The sequence below is a fragment of the Mobula hypostoma genome, chromosome 4 (assembly GCF_963921235.1).
Source record: "Mobula hypostoma chromosome 4, sMobHyp1.1, whole genome shotgun sequence".
In the NCBI taxonomy this organism is placed as follows: domain Eukaryota; kingdom Metazoa; phylum Chordata; class Chondrichthyes; order Myliobatiformes; family Myliobatidae; genus Mobula; species Mobula hypostoma.
Genome location: NC_086100.1, coordinates 103,181,484 through 103,200,047, shown reverse-complemented (window position 1 = coordinate 103,200,047; position 18,564 = coordinate 103,181,484).

Below are 18,564 nucleotides of genomic sequence, written 5' to 3'. Positions count from 1 at the left end.
CATCCACTCTGTCCATGCCTTTTAACATTCGAAATGTTTCTGTGAGGTCTCCCCTCATTCTTCTAAACACCAAGGAATACAGTCCAAGAGCGGACAAACGTTCCTCATATGTTAACCCTCTCATTCCCGGAATCATTCTAGTGAATCTTCTCTGTACCCTCTCCAATGTCAGCACATCCTTTCTTAAATAAGGAGACCAAAACTGCCCACAGTACTCCAAGTGAGGTCTCACCAGCACCTTATAGAACCTCAACATCACATCCCTGCTCCTATACTCTATTCCTCTAGAAATGAATGCCAACATTGCATTCGCCTTCTTCACTACTGACTCAACCTGGAGGTTAACTTTAAGGGTATCCTGTATGAGGACTCCCAAGTCCCGTTGCATCTCAGAACTTTGAATTCTTTCCCCATTTAAATAATAGTCTGCCCATTTATTTTTTCTGCCAAAGTGCATAACCATACACTTTCCAACATTGTACTTCATTTGCCACTTCTCTGCCCATTCTTCCAATCTATCCAAGTCTCTCTGCAGACTCTCTGTTTCCTCAGCACTACTGGCCCCTCCACCTATCTTCGTATCGTCAGCAAACTTAGCCACAAAGCCATCTATTCCATAATCCAAATCGTTGATGTACAATGTAAAAAGAAGCGGCCCCAACACTGATCCCTGTGGAACACCACTGGTAACCAGCAGCCAACCAGAATAGGATCCCTTTATTCCCACTCTCTGTTTCCTGCCAATCAGCCAACGCTCTATCCATGTATGTAACTTTCCCGTAATTCCATGGGCTCTTATCTTGTTAAGTAGCCTCATGTGTGGCACCTTGTCAAAGGCCTTCTGAAAATCCAAATATACAACATCCACTGCATCTCCCTTGTCTAGCCTACTTGTAATTTCCTCAAAAAATTGTAATAAGTTTGTCAGGCAGGATTTTCCTTTAAGAAATCCATGCTGAGTTCTGCCTATCTTGTCATATGCCTCCAGGTACTCCGTAACCTCATCCTTGACAATCAACTCCAACAACTTCCCAACCACCGATGTCAAGCTAACAGGTCTATAATTTCCTTTTTGCTTCCTTGCCCCCTTCTTAAATAGCGGAGTGACATTTGCAATCTTCCAGTCTTCCAGAACCATGCCAGAATCTATCGGCTTTTGAAAGATCATCGCTAATGCCTCCGCAATCTCCACAGCTACTTCCTTCAGAACACGAGGGTGCATTCCATCTGGTCCAGGAGATTTACCTACCTTTAGCCTATTCAGCTTCCTGAGTACTTTCTCTGTCGTAATTTGTGACTGCGCACACTTCTCTTCCCTGCCACCCTTGAGTGTCCGGTATACTGCTGATGTCTTCCTCAGTGAAGACTGATGCAAAATACTCATTCAGTTCCTCTGCCATCTACTTATCTCCCATGACAATTTCTCCAGCATCATCTTCTATCGGTCCTATATCTACTCTCACCTGGCTTTTACTCTTTATATACTTGAAAAAGCTTTTAGTATCCTCTTTGATATTATTTGCTAGCTTCCTTTCATAATTAATCTTTTCTCTCTTAATGACCTTCTTGGTTTCCTTTTGTAAGGTTTTAAAAACTTCCCAATCCTCTGTCTTCCCACTAATTTTTGCTTCCTTGTATGTCCTCTCCTTTGCTTTAACTTTGACTTTGACTTCTCTTGTCAACCACGGTTGCATCCTTTTTCCACCCAAAAATTTCTTCTTTTTTGGAATATACCTGTCTTGCACATTCCTCATTTCTCGCATAAACTCCAGCCACTGCTGCTCTGCTGTCTTTCCCACCAGTGTCCCTTTCCAGTCAACTTTGGCCAGTTCCTCTCTCGTGTCACTGTAATTTCCTTTACTCCACTGAAATACCGACACATCAGATTTCGGCTTCTCTTTTTCTAATTTCACAGTGAACCCAATCATGTTATGATCACTGCCTCCTAAGGGTTCCTTCACCTCAATCTCTCTAATCAACTCCGGTTCATTACACAATACCCAATCCAGCACAGCCGATCCCCTAGTGGGCTCAACAACAAGCTGTTCTAAAAAGCCATCTCGCAGACATTCTACAAACTCTCTCTTGAGATCCAGTGCTGACCTGATTTTCCCAATCTACTCGCATGTTAAAATCCCCCACAATTATCATAACACTGCCCTTCTGACAAGCCTTTTCTATTTCCTCGCAAACAACAGGAATTCTGCAGATGCTGGAAATTCAAGCAACACACATCAAAGTTGCCGGTGAACGCAGCAGGCCAAGCAGCATCTATAGGAAGAGGCGCAGTCGACGTTTCAGGCCGAGACCCTTCGTCAGGACTAACTGAAGGAAGAGTGAGTAAGGGATTTGAAAGCTGGAGGGGGAGGGGGAGATGCAAAATGATAGGAGAAGACAGGAGGGGGAGGGATAGAGCCGAGAGCTGGACAGGTGATAGGCAAAAGGGGATACGAGAGGATCATGGGCAGGAGGTCCGGGAAGAAAGAGTTAGTAAGAGATTTGAAAGTGGGAGGGGGAGGGGGAGACCGCTTTGCTGAACATCCACGCTCTGTCCGCCAGAGAAAGCAGGATCTCCCAGTGGCCACACATTTTAATTCCACATCCCATTCCCATTCTGACATGTCTATCCACGGCCTCCTCTACTGTAAAGATGAAGCCACACTCAGGTTGGAGGAACAACACCTTATATTCCGTCTGGGTAGCCTCCAACCTGATGGCATGAACATTGACTTCTCTAACTTCCGCTAGGCCCCACCTCCCCCCGTACCCCATCTGTTACTCATTTTTATGCACACATTCTTTCTCTCACTCTCCTTTTTCTCCCTCTGTCCCTCTGAATATACCTCTTGCCCATCCTCTGGGTCACCCCCCCCCTTGTCTTTCTTCCCGGACCTCCTGTCCCATGATCCTCTCGTATCCCCTTCTGCCTATCACCTGTCCAGCTCTCGGCTCTACCCCTCCCCCTCCTGTCTTCTCCTATCATTTTGCATCTCCCCCTCCCCCTCCAGCTTTCAAATCCCTTACTCACTCTTCCTTCAGTTAGTCCTGACGAAGGGTCTCGGCCTGAAACGTCGACTGCGCCTCTTCCTATAGATGTTACTTGGCCTGCTGCGTTCACCAGCAACTTTGATGTGTGTTGCTTTTCTATTTCCTGTTGTAATTTGTAGTCCACATCCCTGCAGCTGTTTGGAGGCCTATAAATAACTGCCATCAGGGTCCTTTTACCCCTGCTATTTCTTAGCTCAACCCATAAAGATTCTGCACCTTCCGATCCTATATCACCTCTTTCTAATAATTTAATATCATTTCTTACCAATAAAGCCACGCCTCCCCCTCTGCCTACCTTCCTATCCTTCCGATACACCATGTATCCTTGGACGTTCAGCTCCCAGAGACATGCATCCTTTAGCCACGTCTCAGTGATGGCCACAATATCATACCTGCCAATCTGTAGCTGTACAACAAGATCATCCACCTTATTTCTTATGCTGCGTGCATTTAAGTACAACACCTTAAGACCAGTATTTGATACTTTTTGCTTTGATCTCACTGCAACTTTATTGCACTGCAACTCATCCCAATGGCTACAAATTTGCCCCATCACCTGTCTGTCTTTCCTGACATCTTTACTGCTCACTATCTTAGATTTATTTCTGTTTTCTCCTTCCTCCGCTCTATCATTCCGGTTCCTATCCCCCTGCCAAATTAGTTTAAACCCTTCCTAACAGCTCTATTAAACTTTCCCGCCAGGATATTGGTTCCCTTCGGGTTCAGGTGTAACCTATCCATTTTGAACAGGTCATACTTCCCCCAGAAGAGATCCCAATTATCCAAGAATCTGAAGCCCTGCCCCCTACACCAGTCTCTCAGCCACGCATTCATCTGCCTGATCCGACTATTCTTGCCCTCACTAGCACGTGGCACAGGTAGCAATCCCGAGATTACTACCCTGGAGGTCCTGCTTCTCAGCTTCCTTCCTAACTCCTGGAAATCTCTCTTCAGGACCTCCTCCTTTGTCCTGTCTATGTCATTGGTACCAACATGTACCAAGACAACTGGCTGCTCACCCTCCCCCTTCAGAATATTCAGGACCCGATCCGAGACATCCTGTACCCTGGCACCTGGGAGGCAACACACCATGCGGGTATCTCTATCAGGCTCACAGAATCTCCTGTCCGTTCCCCTGACTATGGAATCCCCTACGACTACTGCATTCCTCCTCTCCCTCCTTGTCTCCTGCACAACAGCGCCAGGCTCAGTGCCAGAGACCCGGTCACCGTGGGCGTCCCCTGTCAGGTCATCCCTCTCAACAGCATCCAGAACAAGATATTTGTTGCTGAGGGGGACAGCCACAGGTGTGCTCTCCACTATCCGGGCATTTCCCTTCCCTCTCTTGACAGTGACCCAGTTTTCTGACCCCGGTAGCCTAGGGATGACTACCTCCTGCAGCTCCTGTCTATCACCTCTTCACTTTCCCTGATAAGCAGTAGGTCATCAAGCTGCAGCTCCAGATCCCTAACACGGTCTCTGAGGAGCTGTAACTCGGTGCACCTGATGCAGATGTGGCCATCAGGGAGGCTGGAGGTCCCCCAGGATTCCCACATCTGACACCCTGAACAAAGCACTAACCCTGCAGGCATGCTATCTAATTCTACAGGAATGAAACAGGAAAAATAAGTCTACTCACCCACTTACCTCGCCAAACAGACGAACTTTTTAAACCGTTAGCTCGTACCGTTAGCTGTGAGAGCCCTGCTGTTCCTGTCTGTCCGGGCCAATTCGCGAAAGGGGTGGGGGGGGGAGAAAAAAAGAGTTGGTGCCTCACTCTCGCCTCTTCCCGTTTACCGCCGAAGCCCGTTGAAGCCAAAGCCCTACACTCTGCTACCGCTCACTCCGCTGCCCACTCCGACAGCTGCCCGCTGTGTAGGGTGGTCTCCTTTTTAAATACTCCGCGTGGTCCTGTTGATGTCACGCGCCTGTGCAGTCTCGCCCTTCTTGCACTCAAAGAAATTTTTTTTAAAAGCTGCCTTCCTTCAGAATTCAGCTCCCACAATGGTGTTGTGTTTTTAAGATTTCAGTAATATTTGAGTAATCTTGTATATATTTATGTATGTGTGTGTGTATTTTTTTTGATTAAGCATTCTTGTTTGTTTAAATAATTCATTAATTGCATATGTTATCATGCTGTCATGCGATTCAGGCATGCCTCGCTTAGAGTAAAGACAATGTTAAGACTCAGATTTCAGGCTCCCGTGCCTTCCTTAGAATTAGTTCAATGTTTTGAAGTTACAAAGCAAAACAGCTGGGAGTAGCTGGGGTTGTAAACTTGGTTAGCACAGATGAGTGGGGCCAAAGTGCTGTATAACTCTACCAGTCTGTGACTCTAGGTGGGCGAATGGAACAGACAGGTGTGTACTGAGAGACGACATAGATCTGATAAAGCAAAGGTCATAAGAAAGTGTGAGAACACTGAAATGAATGTGACATCGAGGAAAGAAAGGAAGGTAAAAGAGGGTGGAGAAGTAGTTCTGTCAATGAATGATGGTCTTAGTACAATAGAAAGGGATGACTTCGGTTTAGGAAACCAGGATGTACGAGCAGTGTATACGCAGATGAGAAATAATAGTGACAAGAAATTATTTGTGCAACTGGTGTATTGGACTTTTTAAAGAAACTACATAGTTTAACAGCCTCTCTACACCCAACTCTACGTCCCCATCGTGAGAACTGGAAACAGGCAAGGCCGGTCAACAGGGCTCTGGTGAAGCTGTATAGACCAATCCCCTGTACAGTGGATGCAATGGATTGTAGAAGCGTTGATGAGCTCCAACCATGCCTCCGACCTCAGAGGACAAGAGAGACGGGAGGTCATCGATGGTCTATGCTCAACTGGGAGCGAAGGGTCCAAGTAAGTAATAACATAGTATAACAGAGTTTGAAGAGGCAAATAATGGGAACTCGTCAGATGGACATAGCGATTATCACGGGGAATTTTACACTGCTTATAGACTGCAAAAATCAAATGAGCAAAGGTTATTTGGGTGAGGAGTTCAAAGAGTTTTTTTGTGATACTTTCTCAGAATAGCAGGTTGTGGAATTGAGCAGAGAGAAGACTACACTGGACCAAGTACTGTATTGTGCAATGAATTAATCTGAATTAGTCACTGTGTAGTATTGAACCACAAAGCAACAGTAGTGCGATTGAATTTTCCATTTAGTTTAAGAGAAAGAAGAATAGGTCCAAAAATAATATTTTAAACTATATTTTAAAAGGATATGGGGATGTTTTTCTTTTCTCAAAGGGTTTTGAATCTTTGAATTGTATTCAAAGCACAGTGGAAGTTCTGTGACAAGCAAGAGGGTGAAACATTACCAGGAGTGGGGAGGGATGTGCAATTAAGATTACAATTAGCTATCAAATTGTGGAGTAGGTTCAAAGGGCCAGGTGGCCATTCCCGCTCCTAATTCACTAGTTTTATGTTTATAGCAACCCATCAACCTTATAAATGCACTTAACAGCTAATCTACTGGCGTCACACAAACTACATGTACTGCACATGTTTCTGGTCTTTATCATCAGGGTACCTTCAATTTAGTTGACTGCAATCATGACTTCTCAGGCCCCTTTCTAGCTCTCCTAAGCTCCTCCTTAAGTTCCTTCTTGGCTATCTTGTAATTCTCTACCGCTTTTTCTGATCCTTGCTTCCAAAACCTTAAGTAAGCTTCTTTCTTCCTCTTGACAAGGTATTTCCAAATCATTTGTCAACCAAAGTCAAGTTTAAGTTCAAATTTAAGTTTAATTGTCATTCAACCATACACAAGTGTGCAGTTAAATGAAACAACATTCCTCTGGGGCAAAGACCCAAAAGACAGAACAGACACACACACACACACACACACACACAGCATTCAGCACATAGCACATATTGTGCATATAGTTACAACAGCACATACAGTCACAAAACTAATATTACTACAGATCCCTGAGTGGCATGGCCTGAAGATTGATGGTGCATGGGATGTTGTCCTGGAGCCATGTTTTGGCAAGAACAAGTACGCAGTAATTCCTCATCTCATGCTGGTCAGCTGCAGGTGAAAACAATCCACCTTGTTTCATTCAGTATCAGGCACAAGCGAAGGCAATCCAGCTTGTCTTCCAGGGAGCAAACACCAATGGGAGGGACTAGCCCCAATCCAGCATGGATTCCAGAACACTTACTGTACCTCTGATCTTTCCAATACTGTACTGCATCTGGTGCCTCCTCCCCATTTGTAACAGGCAACACCACAATTTGAGGGCCTGGTCTGTGAAACAACTGAGGCCAAGCAACTCTCCTGCCATTCAATATTAGGGAAGTTCAGAATCAGGTTTATTATAATGAGATTAGTTCACTTAGCAGCAGCAGTTCAATACAATACATATCGAAGGATAAATAAATAAATATATAAATAAATTGCAGTAAGTATATAGATGTATATTGAATAGAATAAAAACAGTGTTAAACAGAAATATTATGCAGTATATTAAAAAGTGAGGTAGTGTTCATGGGTACATTCAGAAATCAGATGGCAGAGGGGAAGAAGCTGTTCGTGAATCACTGAGTATGTGTCTTCAGGCTTCTGTACCTCCTTCCTGACAGTAACAGTGTGAAGAGGGCATGTCCTGAGTGATGGTGGTCCTTAATAATGGACACCTCCTTCCTAAAGCACTGCTCCTTGAATATGTCTTGAATACTATGGAGGCTGGTACCGAAGATGGAGCTGACTAATTTTATGACTTTCTGTAGCTTCTTTCGGTCCTGTGCAGTAGCCCCCACCCCCTCCACCCTCCATACCAGACGGTGATGCAGCCTGTCAGAATGCTCTCCATGGTACATCTATAGAAGTTTTTGTGTGTTTTAATTGACATACCAACTCCTAATGAAATACAGCCACTGTCTTGCCTCCTTCATAGCTGCATCAGTATGTTCGGACCAGGTTAGATCCTCAGAGATCTTGACACCCAGGAACTTGAAATTGCTCACTCCCTCCACTTCTGATCCCTCTATGAGGATGGGTTTGTGTTCCTCATCTTACCCTTCCTGAAGTCCACAATCTGCTCTTTCGTCTTACTGACCTTCGGTGCCAGGTTGTTACTGTGACACTACTCAACTAGCTGGTATATCTCACTCCTGTACGCCCTCTCGTCTCCACCTGAGATTCTACCAACAATGGTTGTATCATTACCAAATTTGTAGATGGTATTTGAGTTATGCCTAGCCACACAGTCATGGGTGTATAGAGAGTAGAGCAGTGGGCTAAGGACACATCCCTGAGGTGTGCCAATGTTGATTGTCGGCGAGGAGGAGATGTTATCACCAATCCGCACAAATTGTGGTCTTCCGGTTAGGAAGTCGAAGATCCAATTGCAGAGGGAGGTACAGAGACACAGGTTCTGTAACTCAGCAATCAGGATTGTGGGAATGATTGTATTAAATGCTGAGCTATAGTCGATGAACAGCATCCTGATATAGGTGTTTGTGTTGTCCAGGTGGTCTAAGGCCATGTGAAGAACCATTGAGATTGTGTCTGACGTTGACCTATTGTGCTGATAGGCAAATTGTAATGGGTCCTGGTCCTTGCTGAGGCAGGAGTTCAGTCTAATCATGACCAACCTTTCAAAGTATTTCATCGCCGTAAATGTGAGTGCTAAAGGATGATAATTATTCAGGGAGTTCACACTACTCTTCTTAGGTACTGGCATTAATAGCTACCTTTTTAAAGCAGGTGGGCACTTCCAACCGTAGAAGTGAGAGGTTGAAAACGTCCTTGGATACTCCCACCAATTGGTTGGCACAGGTTTTCAGAGCCTTACCAGGTACTCCATCGGGGCCTGCTGTCTTGCAAGAGTTCACCCTCTTTAAAGACGGCCTAACATCAGCCTCCAAGACAGAGATCACAGGGTCACTGGGTGCAGCAGGGATCTTCACAACTGTAGTTTTATTTGCCCTTTCAAAGTCGGCATAGAAGGTGTAGAGATCATCTGGTAGTGAAGCATCAGTACCATTCATGTTTCGCTTTGTTGGAAGTAACGTCTTGCAAACCCTGCTAGAGCTGTCGTACATCCGATGCCACCTCCAATCTGAGTGAAGTCACCCAAGAGAACAGTTCTGTTATTGTTGCACCTTCTGCTGCTCTTCAGTGTCAAAGTCAAAGTACATTTATTAGCAAAGTATATATGCAGTATACAACTCTAAAATTTGTCTTTCCACAGACAGCTACGAAACAAAGAAACATCATAGAGCTCGTTCAAGGAAAAGATCTCTGTTGCTATTGAGGGAAGGTGCCTATAGAATACTCAATTTTCAATTTCCTTTTCAATTTGAGTCATTGTTGATTGATCTTTGCATTTCTGGTATGAATAGCATGCTATTCTCTTTTTAGCAGATTTGATCGCTCTTTTATCCACTCTAAGTAGAAATTGTATCTCCATTCCATCATGAATATGATTTGGAATATAATATTTTGGAATACAGCATGTGCAACATTTGAAACATTAGGATGATGCTTCGGAAGATCAGATGATCTGGACCCATGATTCTCCTGTTTTCCATCAGTTTCTTGTCTTGTATTTTCTCTGTCGTGTTTAGTCAGTGCATGGACAGTGATTGTCATAATTACCCAGCAACTCCAGTATTCTTGTGTCATTTCCATCAGGTTAAAAAAACACAGATCAGAAATAGGAGCAGCAGCAGACCATGTTGCCCTTTGACCCTGTCCCAATCTGCCAATAAAATCTATCAAGGCTATTCCGATCTTCGGGCAAAACCACATTTTTCTGCCAAATCTGGTAACCTTAATTCCTCTGTTAACATACTTGAACATGTTAATGACTGCATTTCCACAGTTCTCTGGGATAGAGATTTCTAAAAATTGACAACCTTCAGGAAAAACAAATTCCTCCCTGTCAATTCTTTCTTCCTCCTTTAAGGATATCGGCCCAAAACATCAACTGTTTATTCCTCTCCATAGATGGTGCCTAACCTACTGAGGTCCTCCAACATTTTGTGTGTGTCCCTCCCTGATTCTATCTTTTTTAGCAGATGCCCATTCTGAGCCCACACCCTCTGGTTATAGACTTCCACATACTGAGAAAACATTCTCATGGTGTCTTCCCTATTGAGCCCTCTCAGAATGTTATATATTTAAATAAGATCACTTATCAATCATCTAAACTGTTGTATATAGGTCATTCTATAGAAACTTTCCTCACAGAACAAACCTCTTGACTTAAACCTTTTCTGCACCTGTCGTGCAAATATAGCCTTCCAAAATGGGATGCAGTACTTCAAGTGGAGAGCCAACTCTTAAGGAGTTACATAGCAAGGAATCGGGTCTGTCGGCCCAACTTATCCATGCCAACCAAACTGCCTAACTACACTAATTCCATTTGCCTCAGGTTAAACAGGCTGCCATCGGTGTGGTATTGGATGTAGACACCGTCCTCGTCATCAAGTCTTCTGTGGCTCTTTCGAGCATCATGCTGAAGAAGATGGTGAAGAGAGTTGGCACGAGGACGCAGCCTTGCTTTACTCCGTTGCCTATTGGGAAGGGTTCTGAGAGGTCGTTTTTGTGTCAAGCCATGATGATGATGATGATTTGCCTACATTTGCCCCATATCCCTCTAGACATTTCTTCGTTATACTCCTGTCCAAGCAGCTATTAAACATTATAAAAATGTTAAGCAAACATGTGACATTTGAGTGCCAGGATTAACGAAGAAGAAACAGCCTGCTCTCATACCTTTTACATCCAGGGACGTCAATTAGGCTAGCTTGAAGACATCTCTGCCAGTCACCATCACAACATCACCCTGTAGTACCAAAGGAGTCAATACACTTGACCACTGCTACACTCCCATCATAAATGTCTCGGCGGGAGGAGAGAGTGCAGCGCGCCGCACGTGCACAGCCCTCCGGTAAAAAATGATATCATATCCATTAAATAGGGGCCGTAGACAATTCTGATTTGATGGAGACAGACGTGAAAGCACAGAGGAACATCTGGAGAAACTTCTGAAACACCCGTTCGCTGCTGTCGTTACTGCGCAATCGTGAATCTTCAGGAGGGAAGGCCTCAAAGTCCCCAGCTTTGCCTGCTGTTGGTGACCGAGATTGAGGTCGAACCGCTCAGATAGAGATGGTGCTCGGTACTCGGTTTCGGAGAGCTGATCGGAGGCTCGAAGTTTTCGGACGACTCAGAGTCGGACTGTGGTCGGGCATGGCAGGGAGAGTTTTCTTCCTTCTCCCGTTTGAGTGAGATGTGGGACATTTGAGAGACTTTGAACTTTTTACTGTGCTCATGGACTGTTCTTCATCAAGTTATGGTATTGTTGCACTGTTGTAACTATATGTTATAATTATGTGGTTTTGTTAGTTTTTCAGTCTTGGCCTGTCCTGTGTTTTATGATATCACACCGGAGGAAATGTTGTATCATTTCTTAATGCATGAATTACTAAATGACAATAAAAGAGGACTGCGTGTCTTCATAATCTAATCTAATGCCTACCATTCCATCTCAGGAAGTCTGATCACCTGTATATTCTTCATGCCTGCGGACAGGCAGAGGCTAAAGAGCAAGGCAGCAGCAGTAAGGACAACAAAGCGGTGGTCATGGGAGGCAGAGGAGCGGTGACGAATTTGCCTCGAGTCACTGGATTGGGCCATGTTCAAGGACTCCTCAGAGGACCTGAATGAATATGCTTCAGCTGTCATGGATTGTATCAAAACAGTCATAGACGAGTGTGTCCCCACAAAATCTTTCCGACTCTTCCCCAACCAGAGGCCCTAGATGAAACAAAAGATCTGCAATCTGCTGAGAGCCAGATCAGTGGTGCTCAGGACTGGAAACCCCGGAGAGTACAAGAGATCCAGGTATGACCTCCAGAGAGCCATCTCACATGCAAAGTGGTATTCCAGACCAAACCTGAATCACAGAAGGATGCTCAATAGCTATGGCAGGGCTTGCCTGCTATTACATCCTACAAAGTAAAACCAAATGACATGTGACAACAAAGGTTTCACTCCTAGATGGGTTTAATATCTTTTGGCCAACAAAATACGGAGGCACCTTCATGAACTCTCACAGCCCCCAATGACCTTGTGATTTCAGACTCTGAGGCCAACTAGATAGTATCCACGAAAAGCATCTGGCCCAGACGGTGTGCCTGGCTAAGCACTGAAGACATGTGCTACTCAATTGGATGGAAGGTTTATTGACATCTTTAACCTCTCACTTCAACAGTCTGAGAAACCCACCTGCTCCAAGCAGGCTTCAATCAAATCAGTGTCCAAGAAGAATGCCTCCAGTAACACTTACATCCACTGAGATGAAGTGTTTTGAGCAGTTGGTCTGGAAATATGTCAACCTACCATCCTGACAGGTCGACTAGATGTCTCTTCATTTAGCTCTGGAACACCTGGACAATGAAGATGCTCTTCATTGACTACAGCTCAGGATTCAACACTGACATGACCTCAAAACTAATCACTAAGCTCCAAGACCTAGGCCTCAATATCTCCCTGTGCAACTGAACCCTTGATTTTCTCACTGCAGACCCCATTCTTTATGGTCTGGCAACAACATCTCCACTACAATCACCTCCATTGTCTCCTCAATCAGCACGGGTGCACCACAAGGCAGTGTGCTTAGCCCTCTGCTCTCCTCACTTTATGCTTATGGCTGTGTGGCTAACTACAGCTCCAATGCCATATTTAAGTTTGCTGATGACACACAGTTGTTGGCCAAATCAAAGGTGGTGATGAATTGGCAAATAGGAGGGAGATTGAAAATCTGGATGAGAGGTGCCACAGCAACAATCTCTTCTTCAACGTCAGCAAAACCAAAGAGCTGATTATTGATTACAGGAGGAAGAAATCAGAGGTCCATCAGCCAGACCTCTTTATAAGATTGGAGCTGGAGAGAGTCAGTAACTTTACGTTCCTTGGCATTATCATATCAGAGGACCTGTTCTGGGACCAGCACATAAATGCCACCACACAGAAGACACAACATCTTAGAAGTTTGCACAGATTTGGCATGTCATCCAAAATTTTGACAACTTCTATAGATGTACAATAAAGAGCATCCTAAGTGGTTGCATTATGGCATGGTATATGGGTTTCTTTTTTTTTTGTGGCTGCCTGTAACGAGATGAATCTCAAGGTTGTATATAGTATACATACTTTGATATTAAAGGAACTTTGAACTTTGAAGCACCAATGCCTATGAACAGAAAGCCTACAAAAAGTAAGGGAAACTGCCCAGTCCATCACAGGAAACCCCTCCCCACTACTGAGTATGTCGACAAGCACTGCTACCACAGGAAAGCTGCATCCATCATCAACGACGCCCACAATCCAGGTCATACTCTCTTGTCACTGCTGCCATTGGGAAGGAGGTACAGGAGCCTTAAGTCCCACAACACCAGGTTCAGGAACAGTTGTTACTCTCAACCGTCAGGCTCCAGAGTCAATGTGGATGTCTCCAGTCACCTCAACTCTGCAATCTGTGGATTCACTTTCAAGGACTCTACAACTCAATTTCTCAGAATCTTATCTATTTATTTACTTATTTATTTTTTACATGCTCTGTCTTCTTTTGCACATTGGTTGTGTGTCAATGTTTGTCTGTAGTGTTTCGTGGATTGTAATGTATGATTATATGGTGATATGTGGTACCTCAATTTACTTTGCCTCTGCCTCCTACTCTTGCAGCTCATTCCATCTACCCACCACACTCAGCATGGGGTAAATCTGCTCCTCAGTTCCCCTTTCAATCCTCTCCTCTCACTTTAAACCTGTGCTGCCTAATTTTGACTCCCCTAACCTAGAAAAAAGACTTTGACAATCTACTCCATTCATGCCTTTCATAGTTATATAATCTCCTATCAAATCGCCCCTCAGCCTTCTATGCTCCAGAGGAAACCATCCCAGCCTGTCCATTCTCTCTGAATAACTCCAAGCTCTTCAGTCCCAATAACATCCCTAGGAATCTTTCCTGCACCTTTTCCAACTTAAAGACATCCTTCCTAACCAGAACAGCACACAGTACTCCAAGTAACACCACTCAGGCTGCACTTGAAGTAAGATAAATGGTCTCACTAAACCCCAGTCAAGTTGCTACAAGACATCTTTATAATCTTGCTCATTGTTCCCTTTACAATAAAGGCCAAGGTTTTATTCGCCTTCTTCATTACTTGCTGTATCTGCATGCTAACTTTATTTGTTCCTTGTGGGTCACTTCAGTTTGTATCACAAGCAAACCTGAATACATTACCTTCAGTCTTGTCTTCAAAGCCATAAATAACCAAGACCTCAGCATTGACCCCAGGGGCACTACATTATTCACAGTTTGCTTTCTGCCTGTTATCATCATCCTCTGCTAATACATGACCCCGACCTCCATGAGCACTTATCTTGTGCAATAACCTATGTGGCAACTTGATGTTAAACTACATGGATTATGCTGTCCTTAACCAGTACAAATGCCTCATCTAAAGTCAAAGTCAAAGTACATCTATTATCAACGTATGTATGCAGCATGTAACCCTGAGATTTGTCTCCCCGCAGAAAACCACGAAGAAAAGAAACACAAAGAAACATTTAAGGAAAACATCAAACACCCAACATGCAAAAAAAGAACAAATTGTAGCGATGTGCTACACACAGAGCTAGAAATAACGACACGCAGTCTGTAAGTTGCACTCGAGACTAGTTTATTCAAACCTCGTGGCACTGGTTTTACGCAATTCCGTTCCCGCCCTCTCTGGGTGGAAATGATGTCAGAGGTGCATTACAAAGGTCTCTTCTCGCGCGCGGGCTTTCTCCCCTTGCTGGTGAAGAAGAAGGCCCAGCACCATTTTGGGGCTGGCCTCTCTGCCGACGCGTGCGCCATTTTGTGAGTCAGTTCGCTTGCGTAGAAAGTGGGTCGCCATATAAACCCGCCCCCCCTCCCCAGAACCGGCGATACACCCCCAATGTCCACAGTCTGGATCAGTCTCTGGGCGGTCTGCCTCTGCGCCGCGGTGCCTGAACCTCGACCGGCTTCACCAAGTCCACATGGGCCGGTTTGAGTCGGTCCACCATGAAAACCTCCTCTCTCCCCCCAATGTCCAGAACGTACGTGGACCCGTTGTTACTGATCACCTTGAATGGCTCCTCGTACGGCCGCTGTAGCGGTGCACGGTGTGCACCCCTTCGTACGAATACGAACTTACAGTTCTGCAGGTCTTTGGGTACGCAGGTTGGGATCTGTCCGTGCTGTGAAGTCGGTACGGGGGCCAGGTTGCCGAGCCTTCCGCGTAGTCTGTCCAGGACTGCTGCGGGTTCTTCCTCTTGCCCCCTTGAGGCTGGTATGAACTCTCCTGGGACGACCAGGGGTGCGCCGTACACTAGATCAGTCGACGAAGTGTGCGGATCCTCTTTGGGCGCCGTGCGGATTCCAAGCAGGACCCAGGGAAGCTCGTCCACCCAGTTAGGCCCCTCCAGGCGGGCCATGAGAGCCGACTTTAAGTAATGGTGGAAGCGTTCCACTAGTCCATTCGACTGTGGGTGGTAGGCAGTTGTGCGGTGTAGCTGTGTTCCCAACAGGCTGGCCACAGGCGACCACAGGCTGGAGGTGAACTGGGCGCCTCTGTTGGAGGTAATGTGGGCCAATATCCCGAAGCGTGCTACCCAGGTTGCAATCAGCGCTCGGGCGCAGGAGTCGGAGGTGGTGTCGTTGAGCGAGACCGCCTCTGGCCATCTGGTGAACCGGTCTACCATAGTTAGGAGGTACCGCGCTCCTCGCGACACTGGCAGGAGCCCCACGATATCCACATGAATGTGGTCGAACCTCCGGCGGATGGGTTCGAACTGCTGCGGTGGGGCTTTGGTGTGCCGATGCACCTTGGCTGTTTGGCACTGCGTGCACGTTTTGGCCCGTTCGCTGATCTGTTTACGAAGCCCATGCCACATGAACTTGCTGGAGACCATCCGGACGGTTGTCCTGATAGATGGGTGCGCCAAGCCGCGTATGGAGTTGAAAACTCACCGCCGCCAGGCTGCCGGGATGATGGGGCGAGGTTGGCCGGTAGTCACGTCACACAGGAGGGTCCTCTCACCTGGGCCTACGAGGAAGTCTTGCAGCTGCAAACCCGAGACTGCGGTCCTGTAGCTGGACATCTCGTCGTCTGCCTGCTGCGTCTCCGCCAGTGCTCCATAGTCCACCCCCGGGGACAGGGCCTGGATAGCTGGTCTGGAGAGTGCGTCCACCATGACATTGTCCTTTCCCAAGACATGCTGGATGTCCGTCGTGTACTCGGAGATGTAGGACAGATGTCGCTGCTGGCGGGCCGACCAGGGATCGGACACCTTCGTGAATGCGAAGGTCAACGGTTTGTGGTCCATGAACATGGTGAACGGCCTGCCTTCTAAGAAGTACCTGAAATGCCGGATTGCCAGATATAGTGCCAACAGCTCCCGGTCGAAGGCACTGTACTTGAGTTTGGGTGGCCGTAGGTGCCTGCTGAAGAACGCCAGGGGTTGCCAGCGCCCCTCGATGAGTTGCTCCAGCACCTCACCGACTGCTGTGTTGGATGTGTCCACTGTGAGGGCGGTTGGAACGTCCGTTCTGGGGTGCACCAGCATCACGGTGTCTGCCAAGGCTTCCTTGACTTTAACGAAAGCGGCCGCGGCCTCTTCGTCCCAAGTAATGTCCTTGCCTTTACCCGACATCAGGGTGAACAAAGGGCGCATGATACGGGCTGCTGAGGGGAGGAAGCGGTGGTAGAAGTTCACCATACCAACGAACTCCTGCAGGCCTTTGACTGTGTTGGGACGGGCGAAGTGACGGATCGTGTCTACCTTGGCGGGCAGAGGTGTTGCCCCATTTTTGGTAATCCTGTGGCGCAGGAAGCCGATGGTGTCGAGTCCGAACTGACATTTGGCCAGGTTGATCGTGAGGCCGAAATCACTCAGGCGGGAGTAGAGCTGGCGGAGGTGGGACAGATGCTCGTGACGACTACTGCTGGCTATGAGGATGTCGTCCAAGTAGATGAACGCAAAGTCCAGGTCGCGTCCCACCGCATCCATTAGCCGCTGGAACGTCTGTGCGGCATTCTTCAGGCCGAACGGCATTCTGAGGAATTCGAACAGGCTGAACGGGGTGATGAGTGCTGATTTGGGGATGTCTTCAGGGTGTACCAGGATTTGATTGTACCCCCGGACGAGGTCTACTTTGGAAAAGATGCTTGCCCCATGCAGGTTTGCTGCAAAGTCCTGTATGTGCGGCACGGGGTAGCAGTCTGGAGTTGTAGCCTCGTTCAGCCTGCGGTAGTCGCCGCTTGGTCTCCAGCCCCTGGCTGCTTTAGGCACCATGTGCAAGGGGGAGGGCAATGGGCTGTCGGACCGCCGTACAATCCCCAATTCCTCCATCCTCTTGAACTCCTCCTTCGCCAGGCAGAGCTTGTCTGGGGGAGCCTTCGTGCGTGGGCATGGAGGGGTGGTCCCTGGTTTAGAATGTGGTGCTGTACTCCGTGTCTGGGCATGGCTGCCGTGAACTGCGGTGCCAGAACTGATGGATGGTCCGCCAGGATTCTGGTGAATTCGTTGTCAGACAGCGTGATGGAGTCCAGGTATGGGGCCGGCAACTTGGCTTCACCCAGGGAGAACGTCTGGAAAGTCTTGGCATGGACCAGTCCTTTTCCTTGCAAGTCAACCAGCAGGCTGTGAGCTCGCAAGAAATCCGTCCCCAGGAGTGGTTGGGCCACGGTGGCCAGTGTGAAATCCTACGTGAACCAGCTGGCGCCAAACTGTAGCCGCACCATGTGGGTGCCGTAGGTCCAAATCGTGCTGCCGTTTGCGGCCCTCAGGGTGGGTCCCGGCTCCCTGTTGTGGGTGTCATACCCCATTGGGGGTAAGATGCTGATCTCCGCTCCAGTGTCAACCGAGAAGCGGCGTCCCGACTGTTTGTCCCAGACATACAAGAGGCTGTCCTGGTGGCCAGCCACCGTAGCCATTAGTGGCGGCTGGCCCTGGCATTTTCCGGGAACTTGCAGGGCGGGCGACAACGGCGAGCTTCTGTGCCCCACCGCTGGTGGTAGAAACACCACTGTTCATTGGCCTCCTCACTCCTGTCTCTGGGTTAGAAACATAGAAACATAGAAAATAGGTGCAGGAGTAGGCCATTTGGCCCTTCGAGCCTGCACTGCCATTCAGTATGATCATGGCTGATCATCCAACTCGGAACCCTGTACCTGCCTTCTCTCCATACCCCTTGATCCCTTTAGCCACAAGGGCCATATCTAACTCCCTCTTAAATATAGCCAATGAACTGGCCTCAACTGTTTCCTGTGGCAGAGAATTCCACAGATTCACCACTCTCTGTGTGAAGAAGTTTTTCCTCATCTCAGTCCTAAAAGGCTTCCCCTTTATCCTCAAACTGTGACCCCTCGTTCTGGACTTCCCCAACATCGGGAACAATCCTTCTGCATCTAGCCTGTCCAATCCCTTTAGGATTTTATACGTTTCAATAAGATCCTCCCT